Genomic DNA, 12,385 nt, shown 5'->3' with positions numbered 1-12,385 from the left:
ACACGAAGAGGTACTGCCTTGGTGGCCTCGGATTAGCATCAAGAAAAATTCTCTTGGCCAGGTGTGGTGGCCCACGCCTGTAATCCCAGTACTTTGGGAGGCCAAGGCGGGTGGGTCATCTGAGGCCGGGATTTCGAGACCAACATGGAGAAACCCCGTCTCTACCAAAAATACAAAATTCGTCAGGCGTGGTGGTGCATGCCTGTAATCCCAGCTATTAGGGAGGCTGAGGCAGGAGAATTGCTTGAACCTGGGAGATGGAGGTTATGGTGAGCCAAGATCACACCATTGTACTCCAGCCTGCGCAACAAGAGTGAAACTCCGTCTCAAAAAAAAAAAAAAAGAAAACAAGAAAAATTCTCTTGATTCATCAAGTAGAGACTCTTGTTGTCTTCCCTTACTTTCTCTCAAACCAGCAGAGTCTCTCTTTCTGTGCTGAGGCATGGGAGCTGGGGCCGGGGTAACACAAGCACCCCTGTGGCCACCAGCACTGAGACTGTGCTGGTTCACACCTGACGTAGGCACAGAACTTGGTCTCACCCAAGGCCCACTGTAACCACTACTTGGCTACCATATCGGTTTACTCAAAGCCCTAGGACTCTGTGATTAGTAGATGGCAAAGCCAGCCAGGTCTGTGTCTCTGCCTATAGGGCGGCAAGTTCCCCCAGCCATGAGTGGGTCCGTAGATGCTATCTGGGAGCCAGAGATTAAAGCACAGAATCTTCACAATTTACCTGCTCTTCTATTTTACTGTAGCTAACCTGGCGCTTAGGGCATAAGACAAAGTATTTTCTACTCTTCCTTCCCCTGTCTGCAGGTAGAGGAGCCTCTCCTATGACTGCCAACACCACCGGCCCACGGTGGGGGTTCTGTCAAATCATCATCAATTTCTCCCTGAAAGCCCAAGGACTCTTTAGTTAGCTTGTGATAAATTCTGCAATGCCTGGAACTCGACCTTTGGCCCAGGGCGAGTGCAGAAATGCTGACCAAGCCCCCAGGCCTGGACTCAGGGACTCTAAGAATCTCCTTGGTGCTCTACCCCACTGTGGCTGAGCTGGTATATCAGGTGCAATACAGAGTTCCCTTTACTTTCCTCGCTGCTTTTCTCGAACAGAAGAAGTCTTTCACTGTAGCTACCACAGCTGGAAACGTGCTGGGTCACACCTGAAGTTGGCAGTTCTCAGAGCCCAGTGCCCACGGTGTATTGCCTGGGTATCACTGTTTTTATTCTGGGTTCAGGGGTTCTTTAGTCAGCAGGTGAGGAATTCTGCCAGGTCTTTACTGACATGGCAGCACTGAGTTTAATGTTAAGTCCCCCAGTCACTGTGCTCTCCCTTTCCCAAATTCACAGGTTTCTCTGTGTTGTGTGGCTGCTGCTGGGTGGGGGTGTGGTGTTGTGAGCACTCCCTTAGCTGCTCTGGCTGCTGTCTCAGGAGGCCACATTCTCCCCACCCTCCACATTCCACTGTCTCCGAGCCCAGCTCGGAGTGTGACTTGCCTAATAATTGAAGTCCTTGTGGCCTAGACTGCCCCTTCAGTTCTCTTAAGGTGCAATAGGACGTCAACTCATGACGGCAAGGCTTGTAAAGACTCAAGCTCCCAACACTGAGATGGAAGATTTTCCTCCTGCTAGGGCCAGTCCAAGTGCTCCCTCTTTTGGCAGATGTCAGCTGAGTACAGTCTGGTTCTGCTTTTCTCTGTGACAGGGTAGTACTGAGTTTATTGCAAAGCCTCACAACCCTTGCTCTCCCTCTCCCAAACATACAGTCTCTGCACCATGTGGCCACTACTGGTGGTTGAAAAAGAGGTGGCATCCGTGCTTCTAGACTGTCGTTTGTTTGTCTTCTCCAATGTCTCCTTGAGTGACATGAAGTTAATGCCAGGTACTGGGATTGTTCACCCAATTTTTGGTCCCTTTGACCACTGCTTCTTGAATGTAGTGAATTGTGAAAATTTGGTGTTTTTTTGTGGGGGATGAGGGTGTAGGTTTCTATTCTGCCCCTTACTCTGTCTCTACCTTAAATTTTTTAGATTCAAGGAGTACGTTTTCAGGTTTTTTACGTGGATATATTGCGTGATGCTGAGTTATGTGGGATATTGTTGATCCCATCACCAAGGAAGTGAGCATATATTTTGGGATATAATTGATCCCATCACCAAGGTAGTGAGCATAGCACCTGTAGTTTCTCACCCCCTGCCCTCCTCCTTCCTTCCTTCATCCAGTAGTTCTCAATGTCTATTGCTGACATCTTTATATTCATGAGTACCTCATGTTCAGATCCCGCTTACAGGCAAGAACACGTGGTATTTGGTTTTCTGTTCCTGTGTTAATTTCCTTAGGATAATGGCCTCCAGACGTATCCACAGTGCTGCACAGGACATGACTGTATTCTTTTTAACGTGTGCATAGTATCTTGTGGTGTATATGTGACACATATTTCTATCCAGTTTATTGATTCACACACAAGTTAATTCCATGCCTTCCCTTTTGTGAATAGCAATATAATGAATATACAAGTGCATGTGGGGTTTCTTTTTGTAGAATTTTTAATTTTCTTTTGGATATATACTCAGTAATGGAATTGCTGGTTGAATGGCACTTCTGTTTTAAATTCTTTGAAAAATCTCCAAACTGCTCTTCACAGTGGCTGAACTAATTTACATTCTCACCAACAGTGTGTAAGCATTTCATTTTCTCTGAAGTCTAACCAGAATTTATTTTTTTACTTTTTAATAGTAGCCATTCTGACTAATATGAGATGGCATCTCACATTGATTTGCATTTCTCTGATGATAGTGATGTTGAACATGAGGAAAACAACCCCATGAAAACATTGACAAGGGACATAAGCAGACACTTCTCAAAAGAAGACGGGCCGGGCACAGTGGCTCACGCCTGTAATCCCAGCACTTTGGGAGGCCGAGACGGGCGGATCACGAGGTCAGAAGATCGAGACCATCCTGGCCAACACGGTGAAACCCCGTCTCTACTAAAAATACAAAAATTAGCTGGGCGTGGTGGCAGGCGCCTATAGTCCCAGCTACTTGGGAGGCTGAGGCAGGAGAATCGCTTGAACCCGGGAGGTGGAAGTTGCAGTGAGCTGAGATCGGGCCACTGCACTCCAGCCTGGGCGACAGAGTGAGACTCCATCTTAAAAAAAAAAAAAAAAAAAAGAGGGCCTGGTGCAGTGGCTCATGCTTGTAATCCCAGCACTTTGGGAGGCCAAGGTGGGTGGATCATCTGAGGTCAGGAGTTTGAGACCAGCCTGGCCAACATGGTGAGACCGTCTCTACAAAAATACAAAAATTAGCCAGGCGCAGTGGTGGGCACCTGTAGTCCCAGCTACTTGGGAGGCTGAGGCAGGAGAATCACTAGAACCTGGGAGGTGAAGGTTGCAGTGAGCCGAGATTGCGCCACTGCACTCCAGCCTGGGCGACAGAGCGAGACTCTGTCCCCAAAAGAAAAAAAAGAAAGAAAGAAAAATGAAAAGAGGTTAATTGGCTCAGGGTTGTGCAGATTGTACAGGAAGCATTGCAGCTTCTGCTCGTGGGGACGCCTTAGGGAGCTTCAATCATGGCTGAAGGCAAAGGAGGAGCAGAAGCATGGGGGAAGGTGCTGCCCACTTTTAAACCACCACAGATCTCGTGTGAACTGTATCATGAGAATAGCACCAACGTGGATGGTACTAAACCATTCATGAGAAATCACCGCTGTGATCCAATCACCTCCTACCCGGCCCCACCTCCAACACTAGAGATTATAATTAGACATGAGGTTTGGTCAGGAACACAGACCCAAACCACGTCAGTGATCCACAAAGGTTGCCTTTGGTTTTGTTTTTCTTTTTTTTGAGATGGAGTCTCACTCTGTTGCCCAGGCTGGAGTGCAGTGGCGCCATCTCGGCTCACTGCAAGCTCCGCCTCCCGGGTTCACGCCATTCTTTTGCCTCAGCCTCCCGAGTAGCTGGGACTACAGGCGCCCGCCACCACGCCCGGCTAATTTTTTGTATTTTTAATGGAGATGGGGTTTCACCGTGTTAGCCAGGATGGTCTCGATCTCCTGACCTCGTGATCCACCTGCCTCGGCCTCCCAAAGTGCTGGGATTACAGGCGTGAGCCACCGCGCCCGGCTCCACAAAAGCTGCCTTTTGTACTAGTCTAAGAAGTCAGCGACTCAGGCAAGGTGCTGCCTGAGCTCCCGTCTACACTGCCTCCCAGGTGCAGGTCACTGTTGAGGACTAAGCACCTGCGAACTGCTCTGCCCTCCACTGCCCCCGATCCACAGTGCCCTCTCCATCTTCAGCCCTGGCCCATTTGTTTTGAAAATCTATATACTCCCTTGAACATTTTAAAACAGCAACCCCAACTTCCTTTTATCTCAAGGTGGTCTAAATGGTTGTAAAGGATATACTCACCCGTGTGTCCTAAAAATTAATATTTTTAAGCAAAAAGTGAATATCACACTTTTAAATTTCTTCAACAAAATCTAAGCACCATAGCACTTTGGTGACCACTGTCCAATTCTAAACAGCAAGCAAACAAGCACTTGTTTCCTTTTACGTCGTTTCTTTTTCTCCCTCCACTTCCTTGACTAGACTGTTATAAAGTCGTATCTTCTAATTGCTCTCTGTCTCAGGCATTCTCAGGCAGTGTTAGAGGAGAGACCCATGGAGACTGACCACCTGGGGCCCACCCGGGGGAGGTGTGCATTGGTCGGTACTGGTCTGCCTTGCGCAGGTGGCTGCAACCATGGACGACAGGAAAAGCTGGTCAGGACTCCTTCCCGTGGTGAGGTAAAGGCAAAGAACCAGAAGAAAAGACACCGTGGTGCGCCTGGGCGTGGTGGCTCGCACCTGTAATCCCAGCACTTCAGGAGTCTGGGAGGCCAAGGCGGGCAGATCACGAGGTTAGGAGATCGAGACCATCCTGGCCAACATGATGAAACCCTGTCTCTACTAAAAACACAAAAATTAGCCGGGCGTGGTGGCAGGCGCCTGTAGTCCCAGCTACTCAGGAGGCTGAGGCAGGAGAATGGCGTGAACCCAGGAGGGGAGGCTGCAGTGAGCCGAGATCGCGCCACTTCCAGTCTGGGCGACAGAGGAGACTCTGTCCCAAAATAAATAAATAAATAAACATTAAAAAATATATAAACAAAAGAGAAAGAAAAGGCATGGTGGGGGGGGCACTAGTGTCAGGCAGAAATAAACTTGGGGAGGACGGCAGAGAAGGACTAGCACAGGGGTGGTGCTGCTGCCATGGGGAGAAGATAGCATCATGGGAGAGGATGGGAAGAGCCAGGCTCAGGATGCTGGTGGAAAATGGACAGAGGGAAGTCTAGCAAACGGCATCTTTTCTGGGGCACCCCGTGGCTGTGTTCGCATACGTGTTTCTGTGCTCATGGAGAATGAAGATAGAGATGGTGCTGCGCTTAGAGATGGTGCTGCGCTTTTACAGTGAATATCTGGTGACTGGGGAGAAAAACTTGAAAGGACATTTCCTAAGAAACAAGAGTATTTAAACAATTTAAATTTAGAAGGAGGAAATGATAACAAGAACCGGGAGGTGATGGTCAGTGGGTTAATTACAATATAGGCGCTGAGCAAATTCAATTTCCGGAGGCAAACACAGTTGTTGCCTTGGAGGGAGCTGACAAATTTTCTACAGCAAACAGTGACAAATACATTTCCTATAATAATCATGTAGGGTTTCATGGATACAAGTTAGAGGCTATGGAACCTGAGTATATATGTAATAATAATCGTTATTACCAGGGACTTCCCTGTCCTTCCAGCAAGACATCTGGCTAGTATATCAACTTTACAATGGCAGGATGGGAAAAACATTAAAATTGACCTCGAATGGGTCCTTCACCCCATGAATTGATATTTGTACATTTCTTAGAGTGTCTGACTTATGATAAATGATAAATACTGTATAAGAGTTTTTAAAATAAGATACATTATGAAATATTTAAAGGATAAACTTTTTTTTTTTTTTTTTGAGATGGAGTCTGGCTCTGTTGCCCGGAGTCTGGCTCTGTCTTGAACTCCTGACCTAGTGATCCACCCGCCATGGCCTCCCAAAGTGCTGGGATTACAGGCATGAGCCACTGCACCCGGCCCAGGCCCTCTTCTTTATAAATTACCCAGTCTCAGGTATTTCCTTATAGAAGTGCAAGAATGGACTAATACAATAGTCTTCAGACCTAAAAGCCCTCTACGTCTGTTCAGTAACTCCCTGTGAGTGAAATAGTATTGTCCACTATTTTAAAAGAAGATCCAGGCTCTGTTTCTTCCCAAGGTCACTGTTCACCGAAGATGTGAGGAGTGTGCTGGCCGCAGCAGCCCAGGTGGCCCCTTGCCTGCCTGGCCAATCAAGGGTGGCACATGAATGCCACCAGCCAACACGCACAGGAACCCCACAGTGAGCCACTCACTAGCTGTAAATGCCACTGTTATGATCAGAATTGTATGTCCCCCAACTCACACGTTGAAGCCTGAGCCTCAGTACCTCAGAATGGGGCTGTTTGGAGGTAGGTCCTTTAGAGAGGTTCCTCACAGCGAGGCCTCAGGGTGAGCCCTCCATTCAGTGTGTCCGGGGCCCTGAAAAGAAGACAATGTTTGGGCACTCAGAAAGACACAGGACCACAGGCTGGGTGTGCACAGAGGAAAGGCCACAAGAAGGTGGCCATCCGCAAGCCACAGAGGGAGACCTCAGGGCAGCCGACTCTGCTGGCACCTCCATTGTGAACCTGCAGCCTCCAGGACGGTGAGAAATACATTTCTGTTGTGGAAGCCACCCAGTCTGCAGTATGCTGTTATGGCAGCTGGCGCGAACTAGCACAGCCACTGGAGTTTGGCCAACAAGCACACTGAAGCCATGAGAGGTGAACTATTTGTTTCAGAGAAGTGTAATCAAGCAAAAAAGAAAACAATCTCCATTAGCACTCAGGGTGAACGCCAACCTGGAGCCGACTGTCATTGTGGAAAACTGGGGCCTTCTTGACTGACCTAACTGGACAGATGGCGACGGAGGAGGAGGCTGTGCTGACCTCTTCGGCTGAGCTCCTGCCTGCGCTTCCAGCAGCTGCCCATGCCAGCCACAGGGAACACACCCAGCCTGCCCAGGGCCCCAGTGAGACGTGTGGAGCCATAAGGAGAGGTGAGCGGTGTCGCAGAGCTGTTCTTGGTTTTCGTTTTCGGGTGGGAGGGGTGGCACCAGTGCTGACTTAAAAATACGTATATAGGCCAGGCACAGTGGCTCACACCTGTAATCCCAACACTTTGGGAGGCCAAGGTGGGTGGATCACGAGGCAGGAGATTGAGACCATCCTGGCTAACATGGTGAAACCCCGTCTTTACTAAAAATACAAAAAATTAGCTGGGTGTAGTGGCACACGCCTGTAGTCCCAGCTACTCGGGAAGCTGAGGCAGAAGAATACTTTGAACCTGGGAGGCAGAGGTTGCAGTGAGCCAAGATCACGCCACTGTACTCCAGCCTGGGCGACAGAGTGAGACTTTGTCTCAAAAAAAAAAAAAAAAAAATATATATATATATATATATACACACACACACACACACACACACTTTTTTTACTTTAGAAATTTTAGATTTACAGAAAAGTTTCCAAAAAAGCTTATGAATATAGCACACAATTTGCACACACTCTTCACACATCTCCCTTGCTATTAACATCTTATACTACTGTGGTACCTTTGTCATGACTAATTTACCAGTGTTGATACATCATTATTAGTAACTCAACTCCATACTTTGTTCAGATTTCCTTAGCTTTTCCTTAATGTCCTATTTATGTTTGAAGATCTTATCCAAATGACCATATTCCATTATTCCATTTAGTGGTCATATCTCCTTATTCTCTTTTGGGCTGTGACCTTTTCTCAGCCTTTCCACGTTTTGATGAGTTTGACAGTTTCGAGAAGTAGTGGCCAGACATTTGATAGAATGCTCCTCAATGTGGGTTGGTTTGATGTTTTTCTTGTAGTGAGACTGGGCTTACGGGTTTTGGGAGGAAGACCATAGAGGTGAGGCACCATTCTCTCCACATCATATCAAGGAGAGCTCAACATGACTCAATCACTGTTAATGTTGGCCCTGTTTGCCTAGCTGAGGTCATCTTTGCCAGGTTTATCTATGGTAAAATTACTTTTTATCCCCTTTCCTCATTGTACTCTCGAAGAAAGTAACCAAGTACAGCCCACACACCCTCTGAGCATTATCACATTATCTGCTGGTGCTGCTCAGATCGCCCCAGCCATCCATTTGGCCATTGGACGCTCTTTCAGTTGGCACCTGTGTCCCTTTAACATAGTCTCATTATTGCGTGTGTGTGTTTAAGCACTTTCTTAATTCCTGGCATTGCAAGGTGCTCCAGGCTCATCTCGCATATTCTGCACTCAGCCATGTCATCAAAGACCCTTATTCCTTTTACGAGACATCTGGAGGCTGGGTGTGCTTATTGCTGCAGGGCGTCACTGCTTCTGGGCGGCTTTTGTAGACGGAGCTAGGAAATAGATGTATGGACACTGACCCAAATATACACATATATCTGTAACTATTCCACATTTACCCATCAGTATCTACATTATGCTAAACATGAGTTCATTCTACTGTCTCGGATTCTAATCCATGACCATATATTTCACTGTAGACTTCCCTTCTTGTTTTTTTGTGTTTTTGTTTTTGTTTTGAGACGGAGTCTCGCTCTGTCGCCCAGGCTGGAGTGCAGTGGTGTAATCTCGGCTCACTGCAAGCTCCACCTCCCAGGTTCATGCCATTGTCCCGCCTCAGCCTCTCGTGTAGCTGTGACTACAGGCACCCGCCACCACGCCTGGCTAGTTTTTGTATTTTTAGTAGACACGGGATTTCACCGTGTTAGCCAGGATGGTCTCGATCTCCTGACTTCGTGATCCGCCTGTCTCGGCCTCCCAAAGTGCTGGGATTACGGGCTTGAGCCACCGCGCCCGGCCCAGTGCTTTTGATTTCTAACATTTCTTTCTTATTTTTCTTGGAATTCTGTCAGCTTACATTACCTACCTGTTCTTGTAAGTTGTCTACTTTTTCCATTAAAGCTTGTACCATATTAATGATAGCTATTTGATATTCCATCTAATAATTCCAACATTTGTGTCATATGTGAATCAGCTGCTGATGGTTTCTCTGTCTCTTTAGGCTTTGGTTTTTCTTGCTTTTAACAGGCTTTGTAATTTTTTTGTCTAAAGCCAGACATGTTGTACATATTGGGCCATAGGTACTGAGGTCAATAGGCTTTCAATATCAGGGTTTATTAATCTGGCCAGGAGTTGGGCTGTTGTAATATTTGTCATAGCTTTAGGCCACCAGCTGTTTCAAATCACTCGAGGGGGCTTTTTTCTCTTCTTTCTTCTCTGTGGCTTCCTTTGATTCCGGTCATCAGAGAGAGTTTGTCTGTTCGCTCTGCTAGCTGTAACCCACTGTTACTACTGGAGCCTTGTTAGTGTGGTGGCACCATGTGCTGGCAAGTGGGGAGGGGGTGTTCCCTTGTCTTCCAACCTCCAATCAGGCCTCATTCTTTTAGTTTCGGTGCCTCCGTCTCAGGGTGGGGCCGATCCTTCAGAGCCCTGGTCCCTTCCCTGGCCAGTGTTTCCCGCCTGCTTTCTTGAAGCCGTCTCCCTTGTTGACTGTCGCTTTGCTTATTTTCCCTTGGTTGAGACCTGAGGCTGGAGAGGACTGGAGGGGGCAGAACCCCTTCCTCTAGCTTGAAAAGGTTTCAGAATAGCCCTCAGGGAAGGCTTTGTTAAGGAGAAGTTTGGAGGGCTTCAAGAGGACCCTCTTCCACCGGGCGCAGTGGCGCACGCCTGTAATCCCAGCACTTCGGGAGGCCAAGGCAGGCGGATCATGAGGTCAGGAGATCGAGACCATCCTGGCTAACACGGTCGAAACCCCATCTCTACTGAAAAATACAAAAAACTAGCCGGGCGAGGTGGCGGCGCCTGCAGTCCCAGCTACTCGGGAGGCTGAGGCAGGAGAATGGCGTGAACCCGGGAGGCGGAGCTTGCAGTGAGCTGAGATCACGGCAAAACTGCACTCCAGCCTGGGCGACAGAGCGAGACTCCGTCTCAAAAAAAACCAAAAAACCAAAAACCCTCTTTCCCCACCTCCCCTTGCAGGGGTAGGGGTGGAAGGAAGGGTCTTTGTCTGATCCTCACTCTGAAAATGTGAAGTGGTTCCTGGAGGAAAAGCCTCTGACACTGGACCCTTTTTAATGCCCATCCCTCCGCTTCTTCAGCCTGCAACCACGTGTCAACGTTGTAATTTCAGTGTTTCTACCGGCTTTGGGTATCTGGAGACTTTTGTTCCCAACCATAGGCCTTGGTTGTTGAATTTCTCTGGATGGTCTGGCTCTCCAGGTTTCTGGAAGGTTCTTTGCCCTATGACTTCATTTTTCAGATGGGTCAAGAAAAAAAAGCTGGTGTGTCCAGCTTTTCCTTGTTGAAGGGTGAGAATGGCCACTTCCAAGGTCTTTACATGTAATAATAAAAAACGACATCTCCCCTCCCAAAGGCAGGGTGTGTGATGTTCATATAGGCCTGGGGTCCAGACATCCATGCCAGGGCCCCAAGACAGTGGGCAGTGGGTGGAGGTGGAGGCAAGAGGCGCTCTTCATTAAAAATATGCGTCTTTTCTTTGACAAGTCAGTTTCATTTTGACAATCTGGAAGAGGACTTTAATGGTGAACACTTCTGGGAAGGAAGGAGTGAGTGCAGCACTGTTTCAACAGCAAATGGGAAGTAACTTAAATGTCCATCAACGGGGAAGTGTTTAAATTAACTGCTCCCTCCAGGAGAGCAGCTGTGCAGAAGGTTGGGGGAGCTGCCCGCTGCGGTGCCTGCTAAGCTGGGGAGGATGTCCTGGGCAGTAAAAATTCATTAAAGTTTACGTGTGTGTTGTAAACTAAAAATAAAATCCTAAGCCCCCCACCGACTGAACAGAATCCCACTTGGCCAAGGGGACCCCAGAAAACCCATAAAATCTAAATTATCAGCCTTGATGAGAAGGGAGGTCAGACACACCTCTTCATACCCCCTCCCTTTTGGAGTTTAGGTACAGTCGACCAGCATTAATGCTGAAATAGAAACCATAAAACTGACAGAAGAGGCTTTCTTTTTTTTTTGAGACAAGGTCTCACTCTGTCCCCTAGGCTGGAGTGCAGTGGCACGATCATGGCTCATTGCAGCCTCAGCCTCCTGGGCTCAAGTGATCCTCCCACCTCAGCCTCCCAAGTAGCTGGGACTGCAGGTGAGAGCCACCATGCTTGGCTAATTTTTGCATTTTTTGTAGAGATGGAGTTTCGCCATATTGTCCAGGCTGGTCTCAAACTCCTGGACTCAAGCAATCTTCCTGCCTCGGCCTCACAAAATGCTAGAATTACAGGTGTGAACCACCACACCAGCCAAAACAGACTCTTTGGGGCAATAAGATGCCAAATTATAAGCAAGACCTAAGGCCGTGCAAGGCCAGGGTTAAGTCAGCCTGCAGGCCAGCAATCTTGCTACATAGATAGCATTCTTACCTGAACTGAAAACTTTCCTTACTGATGATTCCAAGTTTACACAGAGCCTGACTCCTTTCACCAACTGCAAATTAAAGAATCTCTAAAGCCACCCGTAACCCGTAAGCCCTCCCTCCCACTTCAAGACATCCCACCTTTTTGGGCTGGACCAATGTATACTTCCCTGATTGATTTATATCTTTTTTTTCCCCCTTTTTTTCATGTTTTATTATTTTAAGTAGATTTTTCAGGCAAGTGTGATTTATGTTTTTGCCTGTAACCACTGCCTCCCTAAAATGCGTAAAACCAAATTGCAATCCGACTGCTTCGGGCCCACTGACCCCAGACTTCTTGGGTTTGTGTTTTCCTGGGCCCGTGGTCACTCATATTGACTCAGGATAAGCCTCCTTAAGATATTCGACAGAATATGGTTTCTCTGTTAACAGTATGTATGTCAAGGGAATAGAAAGGGTCTGACGTCTCCCACCAGGGCTGGAGGAGAGGAGGGAAGGGGGCTGTGCGCTGGGGCTGTTTGGATTGGGTGTGGTCAGGGTTGTGAAACCACAATCCCAGGTGGCCCTGGCTCTGGACTGAGCTCCTGCCCCACGTCCCAACAGACCAGACCAAACCCCAATGCAGTCACTCGTGCTAAATGCCACATCACCAAACTGAAACTTTAAGTAAGCAGAGAGATTCCAAAACAGACCAGTTTTTCCTGGAAATGAGAGATTCCTGTCTTCCGACGTCTGTGTGATAAGCAAGCCCCTCTGCTTCAGCCCTTACACTGCAGTCACCTGAAGGAGCCTGCTGTTAACTGATCAGCTTCTCTCCTGT

Source organism: Macaca fascicularis, chromosome 12 (assembly GCF_037993035.2).
Source record: "Macaca fascicularis isolate 582-1 chromosome 12, T2T-MFA8v1.1".
In the NCBI taxonomy this organism is placed as follows: domain Eukaryota; kingdom Metazoa; phylum Chordata; class Mammalia; order Primates; family Cercopithecidae; genus Macaca; species Macaca fascicularis.
Note: the sequence above shows the minus strand (reverse complement) of the source record.